Genomic DNA, 22385 nt, shown 5'->3' with positions numbered 1-22385 from the left:
ATAAGAAGCAAATGGAAAGCCAAAGTAAAACGGGAAAAACTAGGCAAAAGCGCGAATAAAATAATGAACTGAGACCTTTACATTTGTGAGTTTTTGAAGTTGCACCATTTTTGCATCCATTTTGTAAATTGCGTTACTTGCATTTTTACGTGTGTTTTTGATGCTGCAATTTTTGGCTCTTGTTGGTGTGTCAGGGATGAAAGGGGTTTTCCACTACTAGGACAACCCCTTCTTGATCTAAATGTTTTGTCCTCGATAAAATAAAAAAAAGCTTATACTCACCTCCCGTGCCGGTGTTGGCACTCGTGGTCCCGGGGCTCTAGTGCGATTTCATGACACGACGTGGTGCCCGGCACCCAAGAAGCACTGGCGTCATTGACCCCGCCTTCGTAGGAATTGAAGATGGAGGGGACTTCCTGTTCATGTTCAATCCATACGAAGGCAGAGACAATGACGCCGGCAATGATTATGTGCTGGGCACGGTAGACCCGGGACCGTGAGTGCCGATAACGCTAGAATGTCGTTGGCTCGGGAGGTGAGTGTAAGCTTTATTTTATCCCCATTGACTTGCATTAGATATGGAAAATCCTCAGGTAAAAAGACCTTAGTGTATTTCCACTGAGGAAACGGTTCAAATATGTATTTAATCTGCACACGACCGTATCAAGAAATGTTGTCAAAACCAAATACCGGAAATTATAGAAAAACAAACATCTTTATCTAAAGCATGCCACACCAAGAAGAGACAAAAAATGAAGCATCAAAACTCTGATAAAAACGGCCACAAAAGCACAATAAAAAAAAACCTCAATCAAAATTAGCTAACTGATGCCGACATGCTGCACAAAAACTGCAACATCATACACACCAATAATCATTGTGGGAACTTAGCCTAAACAACCTGCATATTTTTTTTTTTAACTAAAAAAAAAGGGAAAAAATATACAGTAGTGAACAATTCACTGGCTAGAGTATTCGGCAAGTCTGTGCATTGCGATCTGACATCGGACCGATCATCACGGACATCTGAATGAGCGCTAAGACTGGTTTTTTTGTGGAAACGATGGTAAAATGGTTGTGCTGTGGCTATTCATGCCCCTAAGTCCCACCCAGTTTTTAGAAAAGTAAGGGAAAAAGAGTAAAAAGTTTCAAAATGTTTGTGAAAATAAGCCATACACCAAATTTTGGAACTTTAAAAAAAAAAAAAAAAGCAAAATACAAACAAACAACAAAAAACGAATGTAGATGCAATAGTAAACTTCTACCATACCTTTTAAATTTTCTTTCAAACATTTAACTACTGTACCTTTCTTTTCATATAAATATGCATTTTGTTCTGTCATTTTTCAAGTCTTTTAGAGAAGCTTATGAGATTAATCCCAGAAAGAAAACGCCCTAGCGGCGCATTTTACATTTTTAAAAAAGAAAAAAACACTCGAAGATGTTCCTCTGACCTGCCCTCCAAAAACACGGCTTAATGTGTAGCGTTTCATAATGCACTCTAGACTTATAAAGTGACTCCAGAAATGTGACCGCGCGTGAATCCAATGTTTTTCTTTCTTTTTTTTTTTAATATTGCTGCAGTTTTGTGAGCCAAAGCTCCCTAAATTTTGTATTTGCTACAATAAAGAAACAAGTTTTTCACACGAAATGCACGTTGACCAAAAACACAGCTGTCTGTTCCTTGCCTAAGGCCGGGGTCACACTTGCGAGTTCAATACAAGAAACTCGCGCATCAATACCCGGCACTGACGCTGGCACTCAGGACCAGAGCATTCAGCATCATAGTAATACATGCAGCCGGTCCCGAGTGCTGGCGGCAGTGTCGGGTATTGATGCGCGAGCTTCTCGCATTGAACTCGCAAGTGTGACCCCGGCCTTAGGCTTCATTCAGTTGTCAGTACGTTTGCTGGTACTCAAAATAACGTCTCATTTTCTTTAGTGTTTTGGATCCTATTTTCATCAGAGTTTAGTCCGTGTTTCAGTTTTTCCTCACTGATTTTCTCATAAGGAAAATGGAAAAAAAAAATCCAGAGCTTCTCCTATCGAAGTTAAAAACCAACAGCACATGGATTACGCATGGATGTCATTGATTTTCTCGGATCCACAGAATTATATAGGTAATTTTGATCTATCACTTGGATCAAAAACGGAACATTTTTCTGTTGACACATGGTGTGTAAACCCCCCCCCCCAAAAAAAAACACAAACATTTGAACAGCCCTGCAGATTACAATGGGTTCATGTTCAATATGTGGAAAACATGGATAGAACACAGGTCCATTTGAATGACGCCTAAAGGCTGAATTCACATGTAAGGGGGTTTTTTTGTCTGTAAAAAAAAAAAAAAAGTTTGTTTTCGCCTCTCTCGTGACAGCACCTGAGAGTGTAGGATCTTCCACAAGTGCACAAAATAAAAAGGCAACTCCCACTTCCTACTTCAATGTGGTTTCCTGTCCTTTGGATGTAGGAGCCTTAAGCACACGGCGGGAGCAGCCATGAATTATGGTACACCATAGCGTGTTCTATAGCAACCTTAGTGAAAAAAATAGCATTAAGTACCCCCACATGTACTTATGCTGGCTAACAGATGTAAATCATTCAGCTGCGGCGCTGAAAACTCAATCTCCGAGTACTTACAAATACTCTGAGGACCCCCGCGCGTGCTCGGAAAATCTCGAGTACCGAGTATACTCGCTCATCACTAATTCTCACACATCTTGGACTGGGTGTATTGGTTGTAGCCTGGTTGTGGGTCCTCCAACCTGTGTGTAGCCTACAGCCTGGCTGGCTTCATGGCTTGTGTAGTGAACCTGCTGCCTCAGGTCTGACTTTGTGGCTAGTGTGTTGAGCCTGCCGCCGAATGTTTGGCCGCATATCCTGCGTGTGGGGCCTGCTGACTCATGTCTGCCCTCAGATCGTGTGGGTTGAGCTTGTAGACCCGTGTCTGGCCTCAGGTCTTGTGTGTTTGGCCTGCCGACTCGGGCAGAGTCTCTTGTATTATGTGGGGTTAGTCACCTGGGGTATGATCTTATGTGCCATGCCTCTTCATATCTGGTGTTGGGCCTGCCTGAAGGTTTGGGATGCTGCATAGTTGTGGAATAACCTGTCACCGTATGTCTAGGATTTTCTTTGTCTGTCTTTTGCCTGTTCTAGTCGTATTAACTTTTTGTACGTGGCTGTGATGCAGTAACCAGAAATTCCCCAAGATATTAATCTCGAACTATAGGTGTCCGTTTTGGCTTAAATACATTTCTTAGGAGAACGTAATGTTACACCCCAGAGGGCACAAGGGGATAAATAAACAAAAATAAGATTGTTAAAGTCAGATTATAATAAAGTACTAAATATTCCTGCTGGTTTCTGGAACCCCTTTGTGCATCCCAGAATGCCAACCTACACTTAATCACATAGTGGTGGGTAGATATTGAGTCATCAGATGATCATGGACACTAGAAGGGTCGTGTGGTCAACATCTAGCCTTGAGGGGGCCTTCAATGGAAAAGGTCAACAATATTGGGGTAGAAACCCTAGTCAAGGCCTTGTTAAGGTTACCAGGGTCCTTAAGTCATTTAAACTTCTGCTTCCGTTAACATGCTAAGTCTTATTACCAGCTTCTATACATTTCACTTGTTTGTAAGGGTTTTTGAGTACAGAATATCTAAATAAAATCCGAGGAACATAACCAACCATACGTATATGTGAAGTTACGGTAATTCTATTTATACCTTTGTTGGCGCTTTTTTTATTGGTGCATTGATATCGTTCAATCAAGGTCATGACTAAGACTTTCACAATCTTCCTTTTCTGAAGCACTATCCATTGAACTATGATATTCCGGGGATTTCTTAAGATGTAAGATCCTAATTTGGTTGACTCCTACTTAACGTCCTGGAAACCACAGTGAAGGAGGAAGTGGGAGTTGCCTTTTTTATTTTGAGCTCTTGGCTTCCTGTCCAGTAATAGGTGCATCTCCTACTTTCTCAGGTGCTGTCATGAGTTTCAGGATAATTACGGCAAATTACTGGTAAGTAATTATCATTTTTCCATCAGTGTGCTGGATCAGATTGTCATCAGTGTTTCATCAATGTATCCATTTTTACCATTAGTGTGCTACAAGTTTTCAAAATGGGGGGTGGGGTGGGGAACTCATGGAGATTTCACAAGTTTCTTCTAGCATCCAGTCATTGTTGTGGTGTTCAATAAAATGTCGTGTTATATTTTTCATATCATATGGTTGTGCAGACCTTGTTTAGTCCATTCTTTTTCTTTCTTTTTGTTATATATATTTGTGGACTAGGTTTGGCACCCGCTTTATATTCTAGATACAGCTAGAGTGCACCCTTTGCCTATATATCTTACGTTAGTTGTTTAGCCCTGTGTTCCAGGGCGTTCTCTTAAGGGTTGCACACATCTATCTATGGTGGTGCTGTCATTTTATACAGTGGGGCAAAAAAGTATTTAGTCAGTCAGCAATAGTGCAAGTTCCACCTCTTAAAAAGATGAGAGGCGTCTGTAATTTACATCATAGGTAGACCTCAACTATGAGAAAAAAAAATCCAGAAAATCACATTGTCTGTTTTTTTTAACATTTTATTTGCATATTATGGTGGAAAATAAGTATTTGGTCAGAAACAAAATTTCATCACAATACTTTGTAATATATCCTTTGTTGGCAATGACAGAGGTCAAACGTTTTCTGTACGTCTTCACAGGGTTGCCACACACTGTTGTTGGTATGTTGGCCCATTCCTCCATGCAGATCTCCTCTAGAGCAGTGATGTTTTTGGCTTTTTGCTTGGCAACAAGGACTTTCAACTCCCTCCAAAGGTTTTCTATAGGGTTGAGATCTGGAGACTGGCTAGGCCACTCCAGGACCTTGAAATGCTTCTTACGAAGCCACTCCTTCGTTGCCCTGGCGGTGTGCTTTGGATCATTGTCATGTTGAAAGACCCAGCCACGTTTCATCTTCAATGCCCTTGCTGATGGAAGGAGGTTTGCACTCAAAATCTCACGATACATGGCGCCATTCATTCTTTCATGTACCCGGATCAGTCGTCCTGGCCCCTTTGCAGAGAAACAGCCCCAAAGCATGATGTTTCCACCACCATGCTTTACAGTAGGTATGGTGTTTGATGGATGCAACTCAGTATTCTTTTTCCTCCAAACACGACAAGTTGTGTTTCTACCAAACAGTTCCAGTTTGGTTTCATCAGACCATAGGACATTCTCCCAAAACTCCTCTGGATCATCCAAATGCGCTCTAGCAAACTTCAGACGGGCCCGGACATGTACTGGCTTAAGCAGTGGGACACGTCTGGCACTGCAGGATCTGAGTCCATGGTGGTGTAGTGTGTTACTTATGGTAGGCCTTGTTACATTGGTCCCAGCTCTCTGCAGTTCATTCACTAGGTCCCCCCGCGTGGTTCTGGGATTTTTGCTCACCGTTCTTGTGATCATTCTGACCCAACGGGGTGGGATTTTGCGTGGAGCCCCAGATCGAGGGAGATTATCAGTGGTCTTGTATGTCTTCTATTTTCTAATTATTGCTCCCACTGTTGATTTCTTCACTCCAAGCTGGTTGGCTATTGCAGATTCAGTCTTCCCAGCCTGGTGCAGGGCTACAATTTTGTTTCTGGTGTCCTTTGACAGCTCTTTGGTCTTCACCATAGTGGAGTTTGGAGTCAGACTGTTTGAGGGTGTGCACAAGTGTCTTTTTATACTGATAACAAGTTTAAACAGGTGCCATTACTACAGGTAATGAGTGGAGGAAAGAGGAGACTCTTAAAGAAGAAGTTACAGGTCTGTGAGAGCCAGAAATCTTGATTGTTTGTTTCTGACCAAATACTTATTTTCCACCATAATATGCAAAAAAAATGATAAAAAAACAGACAATGTGATTTTCTGGATTTTTTTTTCTCAGTTTGTCTCCCATAGTTGAGGTCTACCTATGATGTAAATTACAGACGCCTCTCATCTTTTTAAGTGGTGGAACTTGCACTATTGTTGACTGACTAAATACTTTTTTGCCCCACTGTATATATTTTCTATATCTGTAGTTGCCTTTATACCGGTGGTTGTTATCATGGATTGGGAGGCTAGGGAGGCGGCGTGGTTGGCCAAGTCCTCTAGTGTTTTTGGGACGGCAGGGGTTGTTGTACCCCATATGGACAATAATTTCTCGGCACTTTGTTCTGATTTGACCAGGGCCCACAAGACAGGTGTTAGGCTCTGGTGGAACATGAGGAGTTTGGAGGAGTATATTACATCTGGTTTTATTCCAAGGGGTCTCCGTATATCCATTTTCCCAGCCTGGTAGCCCTCTGATGCTTTCAAACAGCTTTGGGAACAGGGACTCACTCGGTGCTCGGGTATTTTGATTAATTTGCTACTTGAGCACGACAGAACGCTATTTTCCTCCACTAAGGTCTCAATTAAAGAGCTGGAGACTAAATTGGCGGGTTTCGAGGAGGGTCTTGTTACACCTTTTAAGAACAAATTAAAGGACACTCTTGATAAATATGAAACCGAAATCATACAACGTAAAAGCAAAAAATTCCAGAGGGATAAAGCTGATTTTGAACAGGGGATGGCGTACAAATGGAGACACATGGGCAATGCCCGTCGGCCTAAATTCAATAGGAGTAACCCCCCTTTATCAGCCCCGACACTTTCATCTAGGGAAGAGTTCCAGCGATTTTTTTTTGTCCTCCGCCGGGAGCGAGGTCGATCACGGACCAGACAGGGGGGGAAACACAAAAAACGCAACAAAACGATTCTCGCGGCACAAGGGTTACACCCCTTCGCCACAAATATGCCACCAGGCGGAAGTAGAGGACGTGGTGACTGGCCATCAAGATACGTCTGTACCTGTATCTACATCTGGTCCAGTAACACTACAGGTTATAAACCTTTCTAAACATGTCCTTACACCTTTTGAATTGTCCGTGCTCCAGAAGGGTTTATCTTTTGTCCCCACATGTGTTGCAGATAAGTTTACTCTTATAAAAGATATATATTTGTTTTGCAGAAAGTTAACCTTCCAGGTCATGTACAGAAGACCCGATATTCTACAGACTATTCCTATGGACGAACGTCAAACATTTCAGGATCTATTGGAGCTATTAGAGGAGAATGAGTCAGGCTCCAACAGAAGGAGGTTTCCATATCGGAACAAGTCACTCAAAACTCCATCTTTCTCCCTGGTACCGGCCATCAAGATTTTTTTCGAGGTGGTTAAGCAAGACATCATGGCGATGCCTATCCGGGTAGGTGGTCCATCTAATTTGAGTTTAGAGGAAAAACGTGCCCTCACTGCCCTACAAAACAACAGGGAGTTCACCATCAAAGAGGCGGATAAAGGGGGCAATGTGGTTTTGTGGTCTATTCAACTTTATGAGGCTGAGGCAAGACGTCAGTTAAATAACGTGCAATACTATCAAAAGCTTCCCTCTGACCCTACCTCTATCTTTCTCTCTAAATTTGAAAAACTACTATGCAGAGCTTCACAGCTGGCTATCATATCCCCGCAAGAGAAACAGTACCTGTGGGTGGCCAATCCAGTAACAGCAACATTCTACATGCTGCCGAAAATTCATAAAGACAGCTCAAGGCCCCCTGGTAGGCCTATTGTGTCCAGCGTCGGCAGCATGTGCGAAAGAGCAGGTGAGTACTTGGACTTCTTTCTCCAGCCTATTGCCTCATCTCTCCCTTCGTTTGTCCGTGATTCTTCACACTTTATTGACATCTGTGGTCGGGTTACACTCCCCACAAATTTCCTACTTGTTACTTGTGATGTAGAATCACTTTATTCGAACATTGACCACAAGGACGGGTTGGAGGCGATAGCTTATTTTCTGGATAAGAAGCAATCTACGGATAGGGGCCATGACTCGTTTCTCCTCGATCTAATGTCTTTTCTTCTCCATCATAACTTTTTTCTTTTTGATAGGGTCCACTATTTACAACGATCAGGCGTGGCGATGGGCGCGAAGTGTGCACCAGCCTATGCTAACACCTTTTTAGGCTGGAGGGAGGATAAATTTGTTTATTCCTCTCCACTTTTCGCTGCCCACGTACACGCCTGGTATCGTTTCATAGATGATGTCTTCATGGTCTGGACGGTACTAAGGAGGAGTGTATCGTATTCTTTGATACTCTAAATTCTAATCCTCACAATATCTTCCTTACATATTTCATCTCTGCTAGCGACATCACCTTTTTGGATCTGAGGATCTTTCAACACGAACAACATCTGGCGACGAATCTTTACCGAAAACCCACGGCAACAAACGCGCTCCTGGAATTCTCCAGCTTCCATCCATGGCACACAAAGGTGGGTGTACCCACAGGACAATTTTTACGCGTCAGGCGTAACTGCACCCTTGATTGTGACTTTTCGACCCAGGCCCGTGAGCTTTCGGATCGATTTTGACACAGGGGTTACCCTCGACGTGTCATCTCTACAGCCTATCAAAGAGCGAGGGGACAGGACCAGAATTCTCTTTTATCTTCTAAAAGACAGAGCCAGGAGTCACAGACCAGATTTATTACTGATTTCAACAGTAACTGGAAACAGGTCAGTGACATTTTTTCCAAACACTGGCAGATTCTTCGTGCTGATACACAGACTTCAGAGATCACGAGTAATAGACCCCTGTTAACAGCTAGACGGGCACCCAACCTCAGGGACCTCCTTAGTAGGAGTCACTTACAAAGACCTACGGTGAAACTGAATAGAGGCATCACCCTGAGGGGATCTTTCCCATGTGGGGATTGCAACATTTGTCCCCACATGGCTCCGACTCGTGTCATTTTTGTGCATCCTGTCCTTCTCAGTAAACATCCCATTAGGACATATATTAACTGTAGAACTAGGGATGTAGTTTACGCCCTCATCTGTCCTTGTAGGATGGTTTATGTCGGACAGACCACCCAAGAATTAAGGAAGCGAGCCCAGAAACACGTCTCTACAATTCACTTAGCGGCATCGGACCGGAGAAATGGCAGGGCCCTCACTCCGGTAGCTGAACATTTTTTGACCAAACATGGGGGCTCCTCGTCCAATTTGGAGGTGGTGGGTTTGCAAAAACTTGCACCCAATGAGAGAGGGGGAGATAAACGTAAACATCTTTTGCAAATCGAGTCTAGATGGATCTTTCTACTTCAATCAGTAGCCCCTTCGGGCTTAAATGAAGAACTCCTTTTTACGGGGTTTTTGGGTTAATTTATCCATTGAGTGATCTTTTCGTTCTTTTTTGTTATTGTTTTTATATTGGTTTGTGATATTTAAGACTCCCCCTTCTTCTCTCTTCCCCCTTTTTCTTGTTTCCAGTTACCCATTGGGTGCGGGTCCGCCCTTCGGCACTATACAGCCTGGCATCAAGACGAGGGTCGACTTACCTCGTTTTCTCCTACACTCTGTGGTTGGACATGTATGATCTACTCCTGCCATAAATCGAAGCCATTTGACTAGGGGATTTCTCCCATTTATGAGAATGTGGCTATTGGCACATGCCGCACATGAGGTGCTGGACCAGGATCTGACTAATTGGAATCGGACAATTCTTCATCATTACTACAAATGGATCAGTGGGCCTCTTCTGTACATGACCTGTTCCTCCCCCTTGCTGCACCATGAATAGACTCTCTTTATATTTTCAGAACTCAGGAGGAAAAAACGAAGAACATTTATGTGGTGTAGCTTTTTCTGGAACCCTAGACCAAGTTGTCCGGCCAGAATATGGAATGGAAAGGGAACATTGGCCTTATCGATGCTCACACCTGGCAGGGCAAATGGGGCTTCCTATTTCGTGTACTGGTGGGCCTTTGGAGCCTCTCTGGACTCATGTGATTTATGTTAATAATTTAAATATATATATTTTTTCAGCATTTTATTGTGCTTTTTTCTCCATGTCCAGAGTGTACAGATGAGTTCTTTTGTTTTCTGAGCCTTTTTGTCTGGGTCCAATGCGGATGGATCCCCTTTAATTGGAGATATTTCTGTAACGTACATTGCATGATATTGTGTATCTAACATTTCTTTTACTCCATAGGAACCACTTGCTATCGATCCTCCGTATGTGCATTTCCCCTATTCTTTTGTCCCTTTTTCCTTTGGGTCTTTGTGTGTACTCTCCGGTCCCCCGTCCCTAGTATATGGGCTTCTTATGCCCAGCGCTGACGCAGCTCGGCTCTCCCCGGCTCTCTGTCCCTACTGTGTGATCTATATATGCCTGGAGCATGCGCAGCGCGTCTCTCTGTGTGAACCGCGTTTGCGCATGCATGAACTTTTGTCCCACGGAGGCCTCCGTTGATTTCATCTTGATCCCTCCTCTCCCTATACGTGCGGCTGCACGATACGTTCGCCGCCCCTCTCCCTCTTGGGAGCAACACACCGGTATGGCATTTCATTAATTGTAGCCTCTATTTACACGCATGTGGTTCACCACATACCCCACTTCCCCTGACGAAGCCGCTGCGGCGGCGATACGCGTGGGGCTTCTCTTTACACCCCTTCCATGCTACCTGCCAGTCACTTATGACACACGTATCTGCAGCGACATCTTAGCCTTTTGGCTTATGGACTTTCTCCTACTCTACTTCAGATCTAGCTGAGTATTTGATGGTGTAATGCCGCTTTTTCCATGAGTAGGGGCGTCCTGATTTTCTTTGTTTTGGGCTACATTCTACATATGCTGTATTCTAACAGCTGTACCTAGACACCTATGTGTCAATAGCTCCAAGCACATATGTGTTCTCTTATGCTACTCTAGGTATATTGACTCACCATTTATCTATTCACCATTTGGTGAAGTGGGTATTACATTGGCTCCTTTAGGGTCCTTCGCCTTATTGTACATATGTAGCACCATATCTATTGTCTTGCTGCTTAGGGCGTCCATATATTGGTTAGGATATGTATGTTTATAGTAGATTATAGGTGGATTTTTCTATGTTATTGCTGCATACCTATTTGAATGTATAGGGGTGTTTTACACATTGCTGTATTTTAAGTGTTTTTATGTTTATTGTTGTGGTGTTCAATAAAATGTCGTGTTATATTTTTCATATCATATGGTTGTGCAGACCTTGTTTAGTCCATTCTTTTTCTTTCTTTTTGTTATATATATTTGTGGACTAGGTTTTGCACCCGCTTTATATTCTAGATACAGCTAGAGTGCACCTTTTGCCTATATATCTTAGATTATAATAAAGTACTAAATATTCCTGCTGGTTTCTGGAAACCGTTTGTGCATCCCAGAATGCCAACCTACACTTAATCACATAGTGGTGGGTAGATATTGAGTCATCAGATGATCATGGACACTAGAAGGGTCGTGTGGTCAACATCTAGCCTTGAGGGGGCCTTCAATGGAAAAGGTCAACAATATTGGGGTAGAAACCCTAGTCAAGGCCTTGTTAAGGTTACCAGGGTCCTTAAGTCACTTAAACTTCTGCTTCCGTTAACATGCTAAGTCTTATTACCAGCTTCTATACATTTCACTTGTTTGTAAGGGTTTTTGAGTACAGAATATCTAAATAAAATCCGAGGAACAAAACCAACCATACGTATATGTGAAGTTACGGTAATTCTATTTATACCCATGTTGGCGCTTTTTTTATTGGTGCATTGATATCGTTCAATCAAGGTCATGACTAAGACTTTCACAATCTTCCTTTTCTGAAGCACTATCCATTGAACTATGATATTCCGGGGATTTCTTAAGATGTAAGATCCTAATTTGGTTGACTCCTACTTAACGTCCTGGAAACCACAGTGAAGGAGGAAGTGGGAGTTGCCTTTTTTATTTTGAGCTCTTGGCTTCCTGTCCAGTAATAGGTGCATCTCCTACTTTCTCAGGTGCTGTCATGAGTTTCAGGATAATTACGGTAAATTACTGGTAAGTAATTATCATTTTTCCATCAGTGTGCTGGATCAGATTGTCATCAGTGTTTCATCAATGTATCCATTTTTACCATTAGTGTGCTACAAGTTTTCAAAATGGGGGGGGGGGGGGAACTCATGGAGATTTCACAAGTTTCTTCTAGCATCCAGTCATTGAAACACGGAGAGTAAAGTGCTGCAGCTAGGATACCATCAATGTTCTATCCATTTTTTTCATGATATTTTCCCTTGGGTGAGGTTTGTTTTGCAAAATCGATTCAGAATAGGACTTGTCTCCGTCGTTCAGCAAGTCAAAATATTGACGTGGGAGTGGAAAACAGAAACAACATAGATGCATGTTTATGTAGTGACACTATTAGGCCACGTTCACACATACAGTATTTGTAAGCCAAAACCAGGGTAATAACTATAGAAGTGTTGATGTGTTTTTATTATACTTTTCCTCTGATTGCTGCACTCCAGATTTTGGCTTACAAGTACTGACTAGTGATGAGCAAGTATACTTGTTGCTCGGGTGATCTCCAAGTATTTGTAACTGCTCGGAGATTTGGTTTTCCTTGCCTCAGCTGCATGATTTATGGCTACTAGACAGCTTGATTACATGTGGGGATTCCCTAGCAACCAGGCAACCCCCACATGTACTCAGGCTGACTAGCAGCTGTAAATCATGCAGCTGAGGCAAGGAAAACCAAATCTCCGAGCAGTTACAAATACTCGGAGACCACCCGAGCGTGCTCTGGAAAACCCGAGCAACGAGTACACTCGCTCATCACTAGAAGTGACCAAATACTGAACATGGCCTTAGGGTACTGTCACATGACAGTCTTCTCCACATCCAAGAAAATCGGTCCAATTATTCTACTCAGTTTGATCAGAGTGGCATCAGTTTTACTCAAAAGTGGTGAGAAAAAAAAAAATCATGTCATCTGAGTGTGATCAGATTTTTTTTAACGGACCCATAAATTTGCAGTGTCTCTGAGGAAAAAAATTGGACGTGCACAGCCCCATAGAATATCATAAATACGAGTGCTATCCGTGAAAACCATGGATATCACTCGTCTGAGAAAATCGGTCGTGTGGATGAGCTCTTATACAGAAAATATTAAGATGTACACTTTTTATTAAACCAATAAAGTAGTGCTTATTAGAGAGGGAAGAATCAATTTTCAGGACTCTGATGCATCAGCCATGTCAGTACTTTGTGACGGCTGGATAGGAGCTCTGCCAATCTCCGCTTATGTCCCAGCATTCTTGGCACTACCAGGAATGCTGAGATGTGTGCAGCGGCCACTGAATGTTGGCATGGCCAACAGTATGTTGATAAGCGAATCGATTCCCCCACCTCTAGGCTCCTCTACCTTTCTGTACACCTAAATGGATGTTATTCCTAAAACTACTGACAACTGAAGGGAAAATCATTGATTTTCTCATGACAGAGGCTTCTGTCAACTGTGACATGTATAAGATGCATTATCGCATTCTCTTCATGGTGCAGATTTTTTGATGCATATTTGATCGCCAAATGTTTTTTGTTTTTTTTGGCCAGAACATAACAAAGGCTAAATCACATGTGAGCCCTGCTTTGGGCAGCATGCGAACAGTTCATCTTGTGGGTTGTTCCTGGAATGAATGAAATTCACAAAGGAGAAAGATTGGACTACAGACTATGTGAGTAGCAGAAATTTCTTGAAAAGTTAATAATGGCTATGATAGAAATGTATCAGAATACACATCACATCACAGCTTGTGATGTATGTGGCTATGTAGCTGAAGACTAATCAAGGTGCCCATGCTAACCCTCTCTCCACTGTCAAAAGTGCCTTGAATGGACACAGTAAAGATACAGTGGGGCAAAAGAGTATTTAGTCAGTCAGCAATAGTGCAAGTTCCACCACTTAAAAAGATGAGAGGCGTCTGTAATTTACATCATAGGTAGACCTCAACTATGGGAGACAAACTGAGAAAAAAAATCCAGAAAATCACATTGTCTGTTTTTTTAACATTTTATTTGCATATTATGGTGGAAAATAAGTATTTGGTCAGAAACAAAATTTCATCTCAATACTTTGTAATATATCCTTTGTTGGCAATGACAGAGGTCAAACGTTTTCTGTAAGTCTTCACAAGGTTGCCACACACTGTTGTTGGTATGTTGGCCCATTCCTCCATGCAGATCTCCTCTAGAGCAGTGATGTTTTTGGCTTTTCGCTTGGCAACACGGACTTTCAACTCCCTCCAAAGGTTTTCTATAGGGTTGAGATCTGGAGACTGGCTAGGCCACTCCAGGACCTTGAAATGCTTCTTACGAAGCCACTCCTTCGTTGCCCTGGCGGTGTGCTTTGGATCATTGTCATGTTGAAAGACCCAGCCACGTTTCATCTTCAATGCCCTTGCTGATGGAAGGAGGTTTGCACTCAAAATCTCACGATACATGGCCCATTCATTCTTTCATGTACCCGGATCAGTCGTCCTGGCCCCTTTGTAGAGAAACAGCCCCAAAGCATGGTGTTTCCACCATCATGCTTTACAGTAGGTATGGTGTTTGATGGATGCAACTCAGTATTCTTTTTCCTCCAAACACGACAAGTTGTGTTTCTACCAAACAGTTCCAGTTTGGTTTCATCAGACCATAGGACATTCTCCCAAAACTCCTCTGGATCATCCAAATGCTCTCTAACAAACTTCAGACGGGCCCGGACATGTAATGGCTTAAGCAGTGGGACACGTCTGGCACTGCAGGATCTGAGTCCATGGTGGCGTAGTGTGTTACTTATGGTAGGCCTTGTTACATTGGTCCCAGCTCTCTGCAGTTCATTCACGAGGTCCCCCCGCGTGGTTCTGGGATTTTTGCTCACCGTTCTTGTGATCATTCTGACCCCACGGGGTGGGATTTTGCGTGGAGCCTCAGATCGAGGGAGATTATCAGTGGTCTTGTATGTCTTCCATTTTCTAATTATTGCTCCCACTGTTGATTTCTTCACTCCAAGCTGGTTGGCTATTGCAGATTCAGTCTTCCCAGCCTGGTGCAGGGCTACAATTTTGTTTCTGGTGTCCTTTGACAGCTCTTTGGTCTTCACCATAGTGTAGTTTGGAGTCAGACTGTTTGAGGGTGTGCACAGGTGTCTTTTTATACTGATAACAAGTTTAAACAGGTGCCATTACTACAGGTAATGAGTGGAGGAAAGAGGAGACTCTTAAAGAAGAAGTTACAGGTCTGTGAGAGCCAGAAATCTTGATTGTTTGTTTCTGACCAAATACTTATTTTCCACCATAATATGCAAAAAAAAAAATGATAAAAAAAACAGACAATGTGATTTTCTGGATTTTTTTTTTCTCAGTTTGTCTCCCATAGTTGAGGTCTACCTATGATGTAAATTACAGACGCCTCTCATCTTTTCAAGTGGTGGAACTTGCACTATTGCTGACTGACTAAATACTTTTTTGCCCCACTGTATATATCTTAGTACCGCATTAGCCAGTAGATAGAAAAACAGTAGGTATCAACCACTGAGGACTCTCAATTCTAAATATTTTTGAATGGACATACGAACATCAAAATTGGACCATGAACTAATGGAAGAAGGTGGGCTTATTTGATCACATGAATGGCCAGGTTGTTGTGCATCAACTACCTGGAGAAGAGATGTCACCCAGATGTATGAAAACCTACAGACGCAGTGTGATGCTCTGGGCAATGTTCTGCTGAGAAACCCTGGGTCATGCAATTCATGTGGATGGTACTTTGATACAGATCAATGCCTCACGTTACGACTTGTAAGATTTAGGCTATGTGCACACGCTGCAAATTTTGCTGTGGATCCGCAGCAGATTGGCCGCTGCAGATTCGCAGCAGTTTTACATGCGTTTACAGTACCATGCAAACCTATGGAAAACAAAATCTGCAGTGCACATGCTGCGGAAAAAACCACGTGGAAACGTAGCGTTGTTTATTTCGCAGCATGTCAATTCTTTGTGCGGATTCAGCAGCGGTTTACACCTGCTCCATAATAGGAATCCGCAGGTGGAATCCACAAAAAAAATCGCTGTAATTCCGCAGGTAATCCGCAGTGCGGTTTACCTACAGATTTACCAAAATCAGTCTGGAAAAATCCGCAGTGTAATCCACAGCATGTGCACGTGGCCTTATAGGATCTGCTGTTAGCATTTTGGAACCAGGTTCCACAGGACAACAATCTTGTTGAGCCCAAGAAGACTCGAAGGGTCAGAATTGTCTAGGAAACCTAAGGTGGGCCTGCTCAATATTAGGCAGGCAATTTTAAATGATAGTATAGTCTATTGCCATTTGATGGAAAATATGGTGCTTGAAACACATTCCATATTTGTCAATGTATTGTGCGTGCCATACTTCACCATCATAATAACTGTTTTGTGCTTTTGTTTTTTTTTTTGTCTCCACCTGAAACTGACAAAAATTAGGTCAGACAGAGCACAAAGTGACTCCGTTGGCTTCAATAAAGTCAATAGCCCTATCGGTGAGTCCACCAGAATCACCTATTTCTGGGCTTGAGACATAAACCCTGACCAAGCCATTGACATGTCGCTAACTCATGACGTGAACCCAGCCTAAGTTATGTGACAGTCGAAACAACAAGCCAGGTTTGCCGCTGCAATCAGGCTATTAGCTGCCGTTCAAGGCCACAAATGTTACAAGTGAAAGCACCCTTAGGCCGGGGTCACACTTGCATGTGCAATGCGAGAAATTCGCATCAATACCTGATACTGCTGCCGGCACTCGGGACCGGAGCGTTCAGCTGCATAGAAATACATGGAGCCGCACCTCCAGTCCAGAGTGCCGGTGGCAGCGTTGGGACTTGATGCGCGAGTTTCTCGCATTGAACTCGCAAGTGTGACCCTGGCCTACTCTTTCTTCCACAGATCAGGCCCTGAAGATGTGAGTATAGAAATGTAACATATACCCAATTAAATTTAGCAATAAAAATATTCCAGGTTGTCATAATTTACATTTATTTTAAACAAGAAGTTTGAGCTATCCTTCACATACACTTTTTTTAGCCTTAAAGAAACTCATGAAAAAATGCAGATGGGTTTGCAAGTGCTTCTCTTCTGGTATTTTTCACCATTTCTTTTTTCTTTTTTTTTTTGTGTGTGTGTTTCAGGACTCACAATTTCTTTTGTTGTTGCGTTTTTAACATTACAAATGAAGCGATTTATAGCTCAGTCGATTACAAGATCCATCAGGATTTATAGTGTCAAAATTGTAAAAACAAAAAATTATAGTCGTATTAACACAACTTTTTTTTAACATAAAAAAAACTAAGGCCTATGGTTGATTTAAAAAAATAAAAACAACTTTCCAGGTTTTGCTTGCAAGAAAAACTAAAAAAAAATTGCTTGTGCCACTAAAAACACCTTAAAAGGATATTTAAGGTGTTTTCAAAACTGCAACATGTAAACTTCAATTGAATGGACATTACACAGAACCATCCCTTATAATGGTAATTTATTAAATGAAGATTTATCCTGCTGCTGGTCTGGGAAAGCGGAGGAGAGGTTGATCTATGGGGTACATTATAAAAAGGCCTGTAGAAAAGTTCAGGGGTCGGAGGTTTCTGTTTTGCGTCTCCTTTGCTTTCTCACAAAGGATGGAATTTTCTCAATCCTCCTCACAGCAGAAGCTGTGTACTTTCATCAGCAATTAATCTGACTGACGTCCTTTTGTTAGAATGTCGCATCCCCATAAAACTGTGAGTAACACAATTTAAAATCTATTATGTCATGTAAAAAAAACAATCTCAGGATTATCCTATATTTTGATTTTCGAAACTTCCCGAATGTTGTGTCTAGCTACATATCTTACTAATTCCTATAAAACGAAGCTGCGTGATTCACTGAAACTACCAGTTATGACACTTGTATATTAAATGCCTTCATCACTATATTCAATGACAGATGAAATGTTTAGGGATACCATAAATTCTCTATCAAATGTCCACAGCAGGAAGTGCACTGGTTAATGTTGGTCCAAGAAATCCTAAAACAGTTTAAACTGCGCGATTATTCATATGGAGGACTTATCCCCTAGAAAAAAAACTAACTGTATAATTCTGTCCTATTTTACAAAAAAACACTTGTTCTTTCCCATATGTTAATTAGGATGCTCGGTGCACCCTGGGCGTGGCTGAGCAGTTTCACTGCACCATTCCACCCCACGGATTTGGACACCCCCACTTCAATTTGTGGTGAACTGAAGGTCGCAGAGGAATGATGGAGTATGCTGGTTTTGTTGGCCAGGTTTTGCTTGACCATGTTTAAAAACTTTTCCTTCCTTGTCAAAAATACCTGGTCATCAGGGCCGGATGATGAGATGGTGTGATGAAATTGGCCCAGGCCTTTGACAGTGTACTCCTGTCTGTGTCTTCCTCGCCTCACCTCCATGGTTGGGCAAGGAAGCTTTCCCCGTGCCGCTAGTGTCACGGGGTTACCGCGTCAGTGTGGAGCCAGAAGACTGCAGCGTCTGATTGCTCCTACTCTGGCGCTGAGAAGAATCACTTCTCCTTTGTTTTAAATGTGTTTATTCCTTCTGGCAGAACAGGGGTTAATCGGCCAGGTTGGAAATCCCTTTGCTAACAGTTGAGCTTGGTTAGCCACTCCTTTCCCCTTTATAATCTGGGCTCTGTTACAAATCCTTGTCAGAGCTAGAATTTCCTGCATGGCTAATGGAGAGAGAGGAGTTCATATGAGAAGGAGAGTTGAGAGTTGAAGGAGTTATCGGTGACTGTTGCTTAGGCTGGTTTCACATTTGCGGATGGAGGTGCTGTGGAGGGCTGCGTCCGTCCTCTGTGAAGCTCCGCCCACAGCTGCCCCCTCCTCCGGTCAGCTTCGCCTACGTCGGCATGCATACCCTATCTTTATCCTTAGGTACACAGGCTATGCCGATGCATGTGGATGCCTCCACATGCGTCGTTTTGATGGCGCGTCGACCTGCGCCGAACACAATGAGTTGCATTTTGGTGCGGTCGTCGCACCGTCAAAACGACGTATGTGGAGGCATCCGCATACATCAACATAGCCTGCATACCTAATGGTAAAGATAGGGTATGCACGCCGATGTAGGCGGAGCTGACCAAGGAGGTGCAACGGTGGGTGGAGCTTCACGGAGGATGTACACAGCCCTCCACAGCACCTCCATCCGCAAATGTGAAACCAGCCTTAGTTTGTATGTGTGGTAATACCCTATTCTTCTCTATTTTGCTTTATTCCCCTAACTCATGAGATAAGTCAAGGGTGGAGGCCCCGGCATCTTCACCTTCAGAAGTATCCCAGGGAGTAGGGCGAGCTAGGGCGCCCCCTACTGTTAGGGATAGGGAAGGAGCCCCTGGTCCCAGGCATCACTTTTTAAAAAAGGATCTGGTGAAAAAGCATCGTCGGGGAGGTAATATGCTGCATCTACACTAAAAAGAACTGGGCACTTTGTAAGTATATTAATTTACTTCGACTTTATCTATTTCTCCCTGCATTTGTTTCAACAGCATTTGAATCATGTCTTTAGCTTTAAAAATCATACACATGCACTTTATAGTTAAGGTATGAGCAACCATGTATTTTTTTTTAACTGTGACTTGGGTGATACAAAAAAATCTTTTTCTCAAATTATGTTTGTTCAATTCAGATGGCTAATCAACTTTGCCCTATATGAAAAGCTCTGTACAGGATGCATTCATTTTGATAATGTCAGTATTTTACTTTATGTTCTACCTGCTTGAATTTTTATTATAGTTTTAATATAATTCAATAAAAATGTAAATTTTAAATTTTTGCAATGGACCCTCTTTTCGCTAAACAAATATTTATTTAAGGGATGTGTTGCTATATTTAATCTTAGGTAATTTTTTTGCCTTTTTAAAACACAGACCAAATAGAAAAATATTTTTTGAAATCCCCATTTGGTGCAGACTCTGGCGCTGATAAATACAGCTGACATGTGCCCGCAACAGCCGCGGGTGGAATCGCGATCCACTCGCGGCTGTTAACTAGTTAAATGTCACTGTCAATTTCTGACAGTGGCATTTAACTCGTGCTTACCTGAAGCGCTTTGTAAATCCTGCCCATCAGTGACCCCGTCACATGATCATGGGTCAGCCTGACAACCAGAGTCTCCAGCAGGCCTCTGTTTGTCATTGCTGGCAAGGGAGCATTTCTGCTACACACAGGCGATCTGATCAAAGTACTGCAGCTTCTAGTCTCCCATGGAGAATATTGAAGCATGCAAAAAGTAAAAAAACAGTTTTAAAAAATATTTTAAAAAATAAGTTCCAATCACCTCCCTTTCACCCTATTTAAAATAAAACAATAAATATATATATATATCTACATTTTGTTTCACCGCATTCAGAATCGCCCGATTTTACAATATAAAAAAATAATTAATCAGATCGCTAAATGGTGTAACAAGAAAAAAAAATTCAGACCTCAGAATTACGGTTTTTTTTTTTTTGGTCACCGCTTCATTGCAATAAAATGCAATAATCTACACCAAAATTGTATCAATTGAAATGGCAGCTTGACGCACCAAAAATAAGCCCTCACTCAGCCCCAGATCACGAAAAATAGAGACGCTACAGGTCTGGTGCCTTTTTTTTTTTACCAGTTAAATAAAAAAAGAACCTAGACATGTTTGGTGTCTGTGAACTCCTAATGACCTGTAGTATCATAATGGCAGGTCAGTTTTAGCATTTAGTGAACATGGTAAAAAAAAATTAAATAAAATTGTGTAATTGCCCTTTTTTGCAATTTCACAGCACTTGGATTTTTTTTTTACTGTTTTCCAGTATACAATATGTTTAAAACCAATGGTGTCTTTCAAAAGTACAACTTGTCCCGCAAAACACAAGACCTCACATGGCCATATTGACTGAAAAAATAAAAAATGTATGTCTCTGATTAAAAGGGGAGCAAAAACGAAAACACAAAAATGAAAACACCTCTGGGCGTGAAGGGGTTAAGATTAAAATACATTTTTTGTTAAATAGGTCTCAGAAAAAGTATTCAGGCTGTTTCATTGCTAAGAACATCATAACTAGTTGCAATGTGTGGAGGTAGCGGGTCACATTTTAGTGTAGTAGAAGACCGTCACCCAACATAATGACAAATGGGAATTAAAGGTAGTTTGCTTCCACGACAAGCCCCTTTTGGTTTAGAGCATTGGTATCTCACCCTATCAAACCATGAAGTAGTGGATGCTATCATACTTAATACATCGTCCTTTTTTTAACCTCTAAGGAAAAGTAGATGATACGACTCTTTTTGGCTCTCGTGCATGGTGAAAATGGCTCATCGGGGGAGGACATATTTAACCAGCCAACTTTTAGCCCTTGGACAGGCATATAAGGAATCTACTTTTGAGCACAAATGTCCTCTCTATTTCAGCATTAGCAGAACATTTCAAAGAGGCTGTGAATGTAAACTGTTTCATTGGGTATTTACTCCAAGAGTCATTATTACTAATTAGTCAGTCATACTGCAATTTACGAACACGCGCTGACACTTATAATAAATTATAAACCCAGAATCTTTGACCACACCTGGCTTTGGAATAATATTTGCCTACTTGTCGTCTCATGGACAGTTTATGATAATAAGATCATAATTGCCTCTATAATCCATCCTTACTTGTGGTTGTCAGCAATCAATCAACCAACGGTCAATTATGGGGAAATGTCCCATCTTCTTACACCTTCTGCAGAACCTTTCCGCACAATACTATTTCCCTTCCTCTCTCTTTGCCCCACTATATTTCATATTCCTTAACCTCTTTGCAACTACTTCCCCCATCTCAAGTTCTCCAGAAGCCAGAATTAAAGAGGTTGTCCACTATTCGGACAACTCCTGAATCCGTTGCTCCCCAATAAAATACTAACACTTATACTCACCACCGGGGCTATTCCAGCATTGTCAGCACTGGCTCTTCTAGGGCTCACATGACATTGTTATATCATGCGATCCCTGCAACCAATTCGCACTGACTTCTCCTTCGGACAAATCGCGACATCTGAACAAATTGAGAGCTGCTCCTTCAGGAGAACCAGTGCCGATAATGCTGGAACTGCGCTGGTGGCACCAGAGGTGGGTATAAGTGTTATTTTACTGAAGGTAACATATCGAGATTCAGAAGGGGTTGTCCGAGTAGTAGACCACTCCTTACATCACAGATCTCACTTTGACTATGACTCTTTTTGGCCTCTAGTAGATTTCACACTTCGGCTTAGTACAGTATTACTTACTTTTATGTCATACTTCTGTTTTTAAAGCACTGATTGTCTTACTTTTCTTGACTTTATAGTCATTGAGAAAAACTTTCATTTGTAGTGCTATGCTTATTTTAGAGTTTTGTCATAAGTAATAATCAGTGGAGTAACTTGAAGCTCATGGGCCCTAATGCATAACCTCCAACAGGGACCCAACTGTCATGGGTCGTCTGTAATAGTATTATTGGTCT

The 22385-nt window shown here is 42.1% G+C and overlaps 1 protein-coding gene across 1 annotated transcript in view; it reads right to left on the bottom strand.

The window, feature by feature from the left end:
• PKP3 (plakophilin 3) overlaps window positions 1-22385 on the bottom strand; it is a 95160-nt gene that overhangs the window by 60370 nt on the left and 12405 nt on the right. The window lies entirely within an intron of this gene.

Source organism: Ranitomeya imitator, chromosome 9 (assembly GCF_032444005.1).
Source record: "Ranitomeya imitator isolate aRanImi1 chromosome 9, aRanImi1.pri, whole genome shotgun sequence".
NCBI classification, from domain to species: Eukaryota; Metazoa; Chordata; class Amphibia; order Anura; family Dendrobatidae; genus Ranitomeya; species Ranitomeya imitator.
This window is presented reverse-complemented; position numbering and strand designations above follow the sequence as displayed.